Genomic DNA, 13061 nt, shown 5'->3' with positions numbered 1-13061 from the left:
CATCTGCAGATGCAAGAGAAGATCAACAATGTGGTAGCCACGTCAGGACAACTTGGCCTCAACATCCACAGGGGAAAAACCAAGATCCTGGAGGCTAACATTGCCAGCACAACTGCAGTCTCTCTGGCAGGTGATGCATTGGAAGAGGTTGAGACCTTCACCTACCTTGGCAGTAACCAAGACAAGCAGGTTAGCAAGGCAAGAATCGGCTTAGCAAGGGCTGTCTTCATTCAGCTAAAGAAGATCTGCAGTTCCAAGGACCTAACGCTGCAAACCAAGATCAGGCTTTTTAATACCAATCTAAAATTATTTCTTCTGTAACAAGGAGAAGCAGTGACCACCAACAACAAAGTCCAGCCCTTCATCAGCACCTGTCTGAGGAAAGTCCTCCACAATTGCTGGCCAAACACCATCAGCACAAACAACAAGGCTGGATGAACAAGGAGGATAAATTAAATCATTCTAAAGCACAATGACACCATTATTTGTCACTGGAAGTAAATTTATTTCCTTTGAAATGATTATATCCATTTTTTCACAAATTCTTTTTTTTTTTTACTGCAACACCGTAATTGAGATTATAACAAATTCAAAACACCATCAGCAACAACGACCTAGGGCAGCAGACTTTCCAACTCCCTGCTGAATAAGAAATCATTAAAAGATGCTGGTGATGGATAGATCGCACCCTCTGCAAGCCTACATCAAACACCACCAAACCCTGACTTGGAACCCTCAAAGGAAATGAAAAAGAGGAAGGCCAAGAAACACCTGGCAATGGGGCCTCCAGACTGACTGCAAGAAGATGGGTTATACCTGGTGTGAGACTGAAAAAAAAGCCCAGGACAAAGATGGCTGGAGAGTCCTGGTTGATGGCCTATACCCCAGGAAGGGTAGTAAGTATAAGTAAGTAAGCAAGCAACTATGTAAACAGGGGATGCTATATTACAATGTCGTTGTGTGTACTGTTTGTTTTTTAAACAATTCAAATTGATATATAAAAGCTTTTTTTCTAGGTGTGTTGCTGATGAAATTTGCAGTGACAAGTCAGGGAGTGGTACAGGGATGAGAGTGGTAAGTGGGCTGGAACAGCTGTGGATCAGCAGTAAGAGGATGGAGGTGGGAAATTTGGGTGTAAGGCTCATCTTCTTGTTCCAAGATATTTAGGGAAGATATGCAAGAGGCATTAGAAGGCATGGAATGAATGTGTTAATGATGAGAAGGTGTGGAAGGAATGTGTTAATGATGAGGTGTGGTGGGAAATTAAGTATAGGGCTGCGAATAGCAGCTTTTTGACTAGGAAAGGGAGAGTGCATATTTAACTTTACTTATATCGCTCACTGTCAAGATAAATTGAAGTTTGCAATGGACTAAATGAGAGATGTGTACCCACTGCTTTGTTGTTCTCTTTATTTTTTTATCTGACCTGTAAACTCTTTTAAAGATAACTGAGACGCTTAACTCTTAAACCAAAACAACCCCCTTCACTATTTTGCTTTATGTACATTATCTTGATTTACGAGCCCAGACTGAAACTGGACTATAGAAGCAGACAGACTGTTTAGCAAAGTTACTGAAAACAAGATTGGGCAGCGCACTTAACAAAAAGACAAACACACAGGCATGTCAAGAGTGTTGTAAGAAACTATGGAACTGTGGATTTGTAGTTAGAGCCAATCCCTCTCATTAACGTCTCACATGTCCTTATATGAAAAATTAAGAAAGTTGTATTGATGTCCTGTTTTAATTAAAAGTGACATTCGACAGATCCCTACTCGTTTTCTATTTTCGTTTTCAATTTTCCCTAGAAAATCCTTCCACACCAAGTAGGACATTTCCGAGTAATGTTATCAATTTTAACAGTAAATCAAAAATGTTAACAGAACGAAATCCATTTGTGAGGAATGCAATGAATTGTTGGTAATTGGGATGATATGTTTCTCCAAAATCTGGGTATAAGGAGAAGGTGGCCCAATAAATAATAAAATAAAGATGTAATAGCAAAGAGGGATGGGGTTTGTGTCTTTTTCAGCCTGGAAATAGGAATATGAAAACAACTATTATTCCATGGTGACTATTCAAATATTGCCTTCAACTGAGCATTTAAATATACTTAGAAAGTTTAATCACTGTTAAGCCATTTCCTAATCCCTCTCTCATGAGTACTTGTCAAATGACCTTAGGACGTTTACCTTCTCTTATTAAGATGACAATGCTTGTTATTCTTTCCCTCAAAATAGAGGGTAAAAGCAGTGTAGAAAGAGGCTTTTTCAAGTTTAAGTTCCTCGGAATGAAACTGATCTTCACAGATTTAACTCTCTCAGTTCAAGCTTCCCTCATCTACAAAAGTCTTTGAACAAAGCTTCCTAAAGAATGTGGCTTTCTCTGAAACACCTCAAGATATTTAATTTTGCCTTTTGCAGAGTTCCGAACAGCTTTGTAGGTGACACTTCAATTCAAGAGTATTCCAACCGTCTGACTTTCCAAGATTCACTTTGAATCCAGTTATATTTTCAAATATGCTACCACCAACTACAATCTGTGGAAATGTAGAGTCTGGACAACTCATGAGATAAAAATTGTCATCTGCATATAATGGCAGTTTCTCTTGTGAACATTGTGACTTAATAGCTGGGTTTGAATTTGGGGGTTCTCATGTAGAGTCCTGGCCAAAACAGTAAAAGACAAAGGAAAATTAAGGATCGGGAAGAGCTCTGACGAGTTTCTCTTGACAGGGGAATCTTGGTTGACACATTTTTGCTAACTCACATAGGAGTTGTAGTTATACACTAGTGTGCAAATGCCTATTAATTGGATTGGGACCCCATGTACATAGCACCAATTGCCATACACTCTTTCTGTATCCAAAGAGAGAAGTGATAGAGCTCTATTGGTGAAGTCACATTCATGGCTCTTCTGATGTTGTCTGAAGATCCTTGGGCCTTGATAAAATTTGTTGGAACTGAATTCATCAGGACGAGAATCTGGCTCTCCATCTGGGGGGCCTGAATTGTCAAACATATTTTAGCATCCAAATTTAGTGAAATGACTGTCTCAGAGTTGCTGCCTAGCAAAGGGTATCTTTCCGGTTTGGTAACAAAGTGAATGAACTCGGACACGTTTTGGGTGACCTTGCCCAGGAGAAGAAAGGAATTACACACAGTGGTTTAACACAAAATGACCCCCAACCCCTGCTGTAGAATGTGATTAGGGCCCCTGAGTCACCCACATCTCACATATAATCACTGGTCTTGGATTCAAAGGGGGCGACCTAAAGAGTTGGGGACCCTAGCACTGCAGATGCCTGATTTACACCCCAGATTATATAGCAAAGCCCGGGGAGGAGCACTAGAGTTCTAATAAAATGAAGTAGAAAACAATCAGGGGACTTCATCAGGCAAGATTGTTTGTATGAATATCTTGGAAGTGTGACCATATTGAGGGAGCTGGCCTAATCCTGCTGCGAAAGTCTCCCTGTGGCAAATATGGGAACTATGGAAGTTTCTGAAAGCAGTCTTCATCCGAATCTCTTAGGTGAACAAATTACCCACAAAGCCTTAGGCCTTCCTGATGTAGTACCTGTAGCCTCTTCACCAGCCTCGGTAACCACCAATAACTATGCCACACACGGAGCTGTGAATCACATCTTTATTCCCCTGTATGTACCTGTGAACCCAAGATTCTAAACCAAGCTTTCATTACATTCTATTCTAGCAATTACATCAGACTGATACAGACTCCGTTTAGAGCCAGAAAGATTCCGTCCTAAAACATGCAAGGCACTACAGTTCCTAGTTTATATTTTACAGTTTTTATAGTCGGTTGGCTTTATTACACAGCAACTTTGAATAGTATAAATGAAACAACATTCTTCATTTTTAGTATCAAGAGCTACTAAATGGCCTGTGACCTGTTGTAGGTGTCTAAGTAAAGGGTTGCATTGGTTCTCTTCTTCCTTACATTCTAGCTATTGGAGGTGTTCCTCCAAGGCCAGACACCTGGAGAAGGTAGGCATCAAAAGGGCTGAGGAAATAAACATGCACTTCCTCCCGAGTAACAGCCTTCAACACTTCCCAAAGAGTGTTCCGTGATGTATCATATGGATCACTGCGCAAAGAGTATTCTTTTGTTTTTTTCTACAAATGTCAAGACTCAAAGTAGAGTCGAAAATGGTGGAAGGTTAGATCACGGAAACGAGTCTAGTTTAGTCTTGAAAATGGCATTAAGACTATAGTTTATTTCAAATTGTTGTTAGGCGGTATGAAATAATCTGGTTAATGAAAAATTGTCCTAGGATAACTCTTGTATACATGAGGATAGAGTGTGTAATTCCTTTCCTTGGAATGATATTATCTACACAGGTCTGTGAGGGCAGCCATTTTGGGGACCGATAACAAACAGTTTTCCACTAAGTATACTTATAATTATGCAATTCCAGGTGTACATATTCTGTGAGTCAGAATGTGAAGTTTAGAATTGCAAATAACTTTTTGAACACCTACATTTAAAGAAGCAGCAAAAACACGTTTGTAAACCGGGCCAATTATTTTTTTAACTTAAAGATTCTTACTGTAAGAACCTCAGTGTTACACAATAAAAAGTTACGATCAGTGAGGAGCAAGAAAAGAAATGGAGACCCTGTATAATGACAACATAGTGGTAACGTGATCAAACCGCTAAAATGAATTGACAAAGTTAAATAGCAGGTGCCATAGAACATAAATGGTGACTTAAGCACTTGCACGTAGAATTGTTAGTTCTGATGACCAGGTCACATGCAACCAATGGACAATAGAATGCACGATATCAGACAAATGGAAAAAGCCATCACAAGAACTGTGATTTGGTTTCTTAAACACATTGCGTGATTGCTTTATTTTTCAAATGCAATACTGACAAGCCAGGCTCCAATGCTCCTATATCTCGGGCGCCAGTCTCTGTTCCTCTGTAGAGCTAATACAAAAGGTCCCAAACAATAGTTACCAATAACTAGGAACAGCAGCAATAATATATTTTCGTGGTAGCTTCAGTCTTCATAGCTCTCTGCAAGTAAACATAACTGCAGCCACCTCCGGGTTTGGGGTATACATGTCGTCAATCAAGTAACAGAAGTCAGTGCATGGAAAGATGGCAGGAAGGATGGGAAAACTTACTGAGGAAAGAAAGAAAGGGATTGAAGGACAAAAGGAGAAAAAGAATCAAAGAACAGATGGTAAAGAAGGAAAATAAGCGGACGGAAGGATATGTGTAAAAGGAGAAAAGAGCATAGAAAATATGAAGGCAAGAAGCAGATAAGAAATGAGGGAAATGGAAAAAAGAAAGAAAACAGAAGCAAAAGGAAAAAAAGACCAGGAGAAAAATTAGAGAAGGTAAAGAGATGAGAAACTAAGGTGAGATGTATGACAGGAGAAGCCGAGTAGAAAAGATGAAAGGGAACAGAAAGAATGGGAATAAAAAGAATGAAAATAAAAAGAAGGGGAGAAAATGAATAAAATAGAGAAGAAAAGAAAAGCACACTAAAATGAGAAATCAGAGAGAAGGAAATGAGATGAATGAGGGAAGGAAATAATAGAAGAAATGGCGAAAACGCAAGAATGAAGATAAAATGAGATAACGAAAGAAGGAGATCAAGAAATGAGAAAATGAATAAAGGGGGAATGATTAAGGAGTAGAGAAGAGGGGAGAAAGAAATGCAACAAAAGGAGGTGAAAAAAGGAGAAAACATGTGAAGGGATGGAGAAACAGAAGGTTTAGGATAAGGAAACGCAGGGAGAAAATGGAAGGTGAAAGTAAGGAGGAAAAGGGAGCGGACAAAAGAAGAGAAAAAAGAAAGAAGAAAAGTAGCAGGAATTAAAAAGGAGAGAAGACAAAGGAGAGACAATTGAGAAAAAAAGGGAAAGAAGAGAAAGATAGGCATAAAATAAAGGAGAGAATAAAAGGAGAAACTGGAAGAAGCACGAGAGAAAAGAGATGAGATGGAAAAGACAAAATGAAGTGTGCTGAGAAAGAGGAGGAAGGAGAAAAGTAGAGGGCTAGCAGGAAAAGGAAGCTAAAAGAAGAGAAAGAAACTCATCCACGGCACTGTGTGCGGGTGCACATGGACGTCATGAACCCCTGAGCATGCCCCTTGCGACCCCTGACACTGCCTTTGCTACCACTGGCGTCAGAGGGGGCAAGGCCAGTGCCAGGAACACAGCTGCAGCTCGTCCGTATAGACATCGGCTGGGGCGCCACTCTACTTGTTTTCTCTCCATACTTGTATTACACTAACAGTGAATTGTATTATATTATTTAGTATAAGTGTAATAAAAAACGGAGAACATTTATATGGGATAAGACCTTCGGCGGCATCTGAGGTAAAAAAACAAAGTTTTAAAATATATGCTGTGTGTTTGCAGGTGAGAGTGTGTTACTGTGTGTCTATGTGTGCCTGTGAGTGAAAGTGAAGGTCAAACTCGTGTAATGTCACTTCCGCCACCCCTGGCATTTTGCTGAACTGACGTCCATGCAGGTGCATAGACAACAATCCATATAAACTGAAAGTATTTCACATGAGGGTTTGCATCCTTAGTGCAGGCGGAGTTCTAGCTGCAGCTATAGATGAAGAAGGGTATGCAGGGTAGTTCTTCACTATAGGCTGTGCTGAACAAGCCTGCACAGTCAGCTTACCCAGCCTCATAGAACCAAAAGCATACGTTTATTTTAAATAGTGTTTTAACAGTAGGGCAAATGCATAACTCAAGTCGACTGAAAGGCAGTTTAGATTCTGCGAGCTACTCAGGGGTAGTCGACGAGCCAGAGGTAGCTCACCATCGACCTGCTGGAGACGCCTGCTGCAAGCATCCTTACAGCACATCTAATCTGAGGAAATGTCCTCTCCATCACCGAGGTAGGTGAGGAAAGATGAAGGCGGTGAGGACAAGGAAGAAGCTCATCAATGGCAATTTGATGGGTGTTTAGACTCCAGGCTGGAGCATGGAGTAAACGGCCATAGGAGGTGTAGTACTCCTGAAGAACCTGTTTACGCACCTTTGCATGCCCTAGTTAGTGCATTGGTCCCAAAACAACTACAAAGTAAATAAAATGGGAATATTCATATGCAATTAGTGCAAATTGAAGGGACTGTGCTCTCTACACTTTTATTAATAGGGAGATGGAAGATTCGGGGCTGATTCAGGATGGCACGCAAGACTACGTAAATGAGTACTCGTGTAGTACTATGTCACATGTTCAAAAATGCTTTTGTGAATCAGTTCCAGTTCATCCAAAGGACAAGAACAGTGTTACTTAGGGCATCTGACATGATCTTTTTTCCAAAATGCGATTGTATTACTTGGAGGAATTATTTGAAAGAGATGTTCTCGGGACCACAAGAAGAATACCATAAACGAACCTCATTATAATCATAGCAAATGGAAGGAAGACATTCCTTTTTTTTTAAACCCCCCCTTTTCAAGGAAGACATTACGTATATAAAAGATAAATTGGTTCAACAAGTTTACAGATTTGTTTAGACATTTTTCAAGAATTGCGGAATGTTTTTAGTATGTGAATGATTGAATATATATATATATAGTAATGTTATTCTTCACTTTAGTTTCCGTGCCTCATGGGAGTTCTTTAGCTTAACCCTCTAATTATATATTAAATTTACAAGTTCCTTTTAGTCTACATAGATCTGGGAAAACTAATACAACCAGAAGAGGGTTAAGCTAAAGAACTCCCATGAGGCACGGAAACTAAAGTGAAGAATGACATTACTTTATTTGTAACGATCAAACTAAGTAGGAAATGACCTGAAACCCTCCTATTTTAAGCACTCACTGGCAGCGTACAGAAGATTCTAAGCCCAGTCGACCCCCATCATCTTTCTCAAAGGGACCAGAATCCTGGTTGCGCTCAAACTCTTCCAACCTTGAACTAAATGGGAGTGCCTCAGACAGACACTTAGTTCTAATTTTTTGGTTTTACAGTGAAAGTTTTCTGTTGAAAGCTAAGAAATAAATCAAGTCAATAAAGTTATGTTAGTAGACTCACTAAACTGATTTAGCGTCTCTCCTGATGTCTTGAAAACACAGGCAGTACTCACCTTCGTCCCATTACTCAAATTCTTTTGATCAGGTCTGTCTCTTCGAGCAGGGTAAACACACTGCCTGTGTCCAGGTGTCCAGAACAGCCCGACAGGGAGCGCAAAATCCACAGATGGGAATGCGAAGGAGAAAATCAGAAGCAGACATATCATTCAGGAAAGAGCAGAGTTACGAAAACTGACCATACGAGGCCACCCATTTCCTAGAAGGTACTGCGCCCGTGACGTCCGTTTTGCACTCATGCACAGTGCAGTCGTGTGTGGCTTTGCCCGAGACGCATCCTTGTTACAGATGTCTGCTGTCACTCGTGCTGCGAACGCGCCATCCGGATGAAATTGGAGCCCCTCCCCTTCCGCCCGCTTTGTACACAGGTGCCTCTGCAGTACTTTGCCCTCCGGGAGACCTGCAGGTGCCGCTGGGTGTATCCATGGTAACAGAAAGGCGGCATCTCCTGCCTGGCTGATCCTGTTGTGTACAGGTAGATGCACCATGCACGCACCTGGCACCTGAGCGTGAGGAGGAAAGTTGGACTTCAGCCAATAGACTGCCGTAACGCTGCAAAAATATGAAAACAAAAGTCCCCGGGCAAGATGAGAAACTGTCTGTGTGAGTGGGAGTAGGGCTCGCCTGTGCCTCGAAGAAAAGCTACTGTATCACGCGTTTTGCTGTCTGTCCTTTCTCTATTTTGTGAGGTTGTTTGATTTTCTTTCTATCTTTACCAGCGGAGGTTAATATTCCAGTTCCCCAGTTAAAAAGGCTTCCAGTTGTCTCGTGATTTCTGTTAACGCATTTTCACCTGCTACAGGGATTTTTCCAGTTGTTGCCTTCTGGTTGTGCCAATTGACTTCAGTTGGCCCAATTAACCAATAAAACTTACCTTTTTACCACATACATGCATAGCTGCCACGTGGTCCCCATAATTTGCCACATCTTTAGCTTATCCTTGCTTTCTTGCCAGCAGACAACAGCACATGGCATTGTGGAATAGAAAAGTATATACCTAGACTGGTAAAAGGAAAACTACAAGTCCCAGAACGCATAGTGCAATTGGCTAAAAAGACAGCATAGCTGAAGGCATCACCATTGGCATTGGGGCACTATATAGTACAAAGTTCCCAAACATCTATGTCTGATTTGGATGAAAGAGAAACCCCATGTAACTGTTGGAGTATCTACCAGCATCTTTTTGTATCTCATACATTAGGTTTGGGCCCTTTCACGCCTGTCAGTGAGACTGAGACCCAAGCACATTGACCGTCCATCTGTCCCGAGGTCCAGAGCATCCCCTTTTAAGAAAAAGGCCCTAGAATACGTTTTGAAAGTCTATCAAGATAAACGTACCTTATTTAAAGACATGGAAATTATACTGTAGCCAGAGGTTTAAGAGACACCAATAGTCTGGCGGAGTGTGTGTGTGAGGGTGGGGGCGATGAGAGGGCAGCCTGGTGACATTGTGCAAAGAAGGCCTTTTGCCTGAAAGTTAGGGGATGCTGCTGTATAACACTGCTCACAGTAACTATTGCACATCAAAATAAACTACTAAAATAATTATGGGTGTAATGTATAAAGTTTTTTAGCATTCACAAAAAATCAGAATCGATAAAGCAAAGGGTTTGCAAATACTTAAACCCTTTTTTCTGCATACTAAACAAATTATGTACATCGGAAAAGTGTTTCTGAGTTGCTAAATGTGTTTAGAAACGGATACTGATGTGGTATTTGGAAGAGGAGTGTTGTAGGTGTCCCTTCCGAATCCGATTGGTATGCTGTGTATCAACGTTTGTGACTGAAATCCAGATGCAAAACAGAAAAGTTGCTGAGTCCTCAAAGAAGGTGGTAACCCATTCCCATGAGGAAAGTGGTCGCCTTAGGACCCATTCTCCTTTGTGACTGTTTAAAAAAGTTTTTGGGGCAGTAGACAGTTGTTCACTGGACCATGGTCAACTCTCAAACAGACAGGAAGAAAGTAAACTTTTCTTTTCAAATGCAGCAATTTACTTTAAAGAAAACGATGATAAATGATTGTGGCCTCACGACTGACCACCTAACCAAACCTTGTATCAATCTCACAGATGCACTTTTGCCAAACAGTGATCTCTTAATTGATGGATTATGTCTTAGAAATGACAAAGGAACACTTCGTGTAGGCTATGTTGTGTCCACCATTTATCCATTATTGAGAGTTGTTCTTTGTTGAATATTCACTCTGCTCAAGTGGCTGAATTATTTGCTCTCACACGTGCGTGCATTTTAGCTACCAGAAATCTATAAAACTATTCGCTGATTCCAAGTATACATCTGGGATCGCTTAAGGCTTTGGGGCTTCTCTTGTTGCAAGAAGGATTCCTTTCGTCTGTTTTAATACTGATGCAAAATTGGTAAAATGAAAAAGGTTTGCCTCAATTAGTTCAGCTGACATCTACAACTGTTATTGGTAAATGCGCTTCTCATCAATCTGCACAAGATGAAGTGTCTAGAGGCAATGCCTTTGATGTTCAAGAGCTGGAAGGACCACTTTGTCCCACAATTCTGAAATCACTATATATCCCAAGATGCAGACTCCCTCATGCCCTCTTTGATGAATAGTGCTCAATCACAATGAGCCTCGATTCTGAAAAAAATGTTTGTTAGAAACAGGACTGTAAAAGAGATCTCAGATGAAGTTCGAAGGGAGAAGAAAGGAAGCTTGTTTGCCCCAAAAGTATTACTCCAGACTCTGGTCTGACTATTTTATGGCGTAACCCACATAAGCAGCAATGGCATGATCTATGCCGCAGACATTCACTTGTTTCCCCTTTCTTTCTATTCCTCCCCAAACAATATTGACACTAGCCAAACACACAACATTGTGAAGGGTGTCAAAACTACCCCCACTCCCTGCCCACCTCTATAGGGCCTCTTCATCCACATTCATATGGACTTTGGCCCATATTTATACTTTTTGACGCTAAACTGCGCTAACGCAGTTTAGCGTCAAAAAGTTTTGCGCCGGCTAACGCCATTCTGAAGCGCCATGCGGGCGCCGTATTTATTGAATGGCGTTAGCCGGCGCAAGCAGACCGGCGCTGCCTGGTGTGCGCGAGAAAAACCACGTACACCAGGCAGCGCCGGCGTAGGGGGAAAATGGCGCATGGGCGTCTTAAAATGGGGCAAGTCAGGTTACGTCGAAAAAATCGTCGTAACCCGACTTGCGCCATTTATTTTCGACGCCCATCCCCCATCAACATGACTCCTATCATTGTAAAGATAGGAGTCATGCCCCCTTGCCCAATGGCCATGCCCAGGGGACTTCTGTCTCCTGGGCATGGTCATTGGGCATAGTGGCATGTAGGGGGGCACAAATCAGGCCCCCCTATGCCAAAAAAAATTATTAAAAAAAAATAAAAAAAAACTTACCTGAATGTCGCTGGGGTGGGTCCCTCCAGCCTTGGGTGTCCTCCTGGGGTGGGCAAGGGTGGCAGGGGGGGTCCCTGGGGGCAGGGGAGGGCACACTGGGCTCATTTTGAGCCCACTTGTCCCTTAACGCCATGCCTGACCCAGGCGTTAAAAAGCGGCGCAAATGCGCCGTTTTTAGCCACGCCCACTCCCGGGCGTCTCTTTTGCCCGGGAGTATAAATACCACGTAAAGGCCTGGGAGTCATTTTTTAGACGGGAACGCCTCCCTTGCATATCATTAACGCAAGGAAGGGGTTCACGCTAAAAAATGACGCACATTCCGGGAACTTTGGCGCTATTCGCCTCTAACGCCATAGTATAAATATGGCGTTAGTTGGCGTTAGTTTAGCGTCGAATTTGCGTCGAAAAAAACGACGCAAATTCGGCGCAAACGGAGTATAAATACGGCCCTTTATTCAAATACCTTCATGAAGTTCATATGTTTACATTTAAGGTATAGCGAAGTAAGTATTCTGGGTGGATTGAAGCCTACCCATGGACTCAAAACTATCTTCATATGTGGAAACAATGCCTAAGCCTGGCTGCCCAGACAGTGGTCTGCATCCTGTTATCATGCAATCTATGCAATGAAACCCCTTCCCTTCCTAAAGAGATAGTCCAGACCAGAAACCTTTCACAAGTTATGGTTGTCATGGTATCCTAAGAATGGAATAGCATTACACCACTGACTTACACCAGGCTTCTAGAATCTTGGAGGAGGTGGCAACCTCAAGTTGCCCTTGCCCTATGCTGAATTTCGAGCCAATTGGAGGCCAACAGGACTGTGATATTAAAGGATAGTTAGTGATTTTGTCTGGACTGCCCAAGGTGAAATTTGTGCAATTATTGGTGCAGGATAAGTCTCTTAAAGCATACAGAAACAGATTGCTCACACACATAAATCAAAAAGGGATTGCATGCTTTTGGTGAAGCAACAGTCTTCGAAAATATTTGGTATTTACGATTCTTGAGTTTGTTTTAATCATTTTTATTACCCTCTCGGCGATTTATATCCTAGTTAAAATTTGTCTTGCATCCATCTCACATTAAGATGCAAGAATACTGCCCCAGTTTAGCCATTGAAAAACACTGTTCAACGATTGAGGGTTGCAAATAAGATTAAGCTGTCCCGAACGTATATGATAATATCATGGATCAGAAATGAATAGATTGATGAACATTGAGATGCCTTACGCTGAATGAATAAAAAGTGCAAGAAGGAGGGGAGGGATGGTGAATGAAATGGATTATGCATATCAGAATTAGTAGAATTGCAACCACTGCAGCTACATTGTCTTATATCTTGCTTTTGCCAACCACGATTAAAGGAAATGCCCATCTATGACGTTTTGAGCCACAATTTCACATTTTGTTCCCGAGACAAGAAAGTGTTTATTTGTTTGGTCTGCTAAAAAAAGTTTACATTTTTGTTACATTTGATAGCAGTCTTATACATTATTCATGATTTTAGAAGGCAGCGCCTCTGTACTGGCTTTGTTTTACAATGTTATCTCACTACCATTAAAGACTGTATAA

The 13061-nt window shown here is 41.5% G+C and overlaps 1 protein-coding gene across 3 annotated transcripts in view; it reads right to left on the bottom strand.

The window, feature by feature from the left end:
* RNF183 (ring finger protein 183) overlaps positions 1-8413 on the bottom strand; it is an 80487-nt gene extending 72074 nt beyond the window's left edge. For all 3 annotated transcript variants that reach the window (XM_069241362.1, XM_069241360.1, XM_069241363.1), the window contains exon 1: positions 8090-8413. The gene's annotated coding sequence lies outside the window, so the exon portion shown is untranslated. The remainder of the gene's footprint in view (positions 1-8089) is intronic.
* Positions 8414-13061: the final 4648 nt, after the last annotated feature.

Source organism: Pleurodeles waltl, chromosome 6 (assembly GCF_031143425.1).
Source record: "Pleurodeles waltl isolate 20211129_DDA chromosome 6, aPleWal1.hap1.20221129, whole genome shotgun sequence".
Classification (NCBI taxonomy): domain Eukaryota; kingdom Metazoa; phylum Chordata; class Amphibia; order Caudata; family Salamandridae; genus Pleurodeles; species Pleurodeles waltl.
Note: the sequence above shows the minus strand (reverse complement) of the source record. Positions and strands in the feature narration are given on the sequence as shown.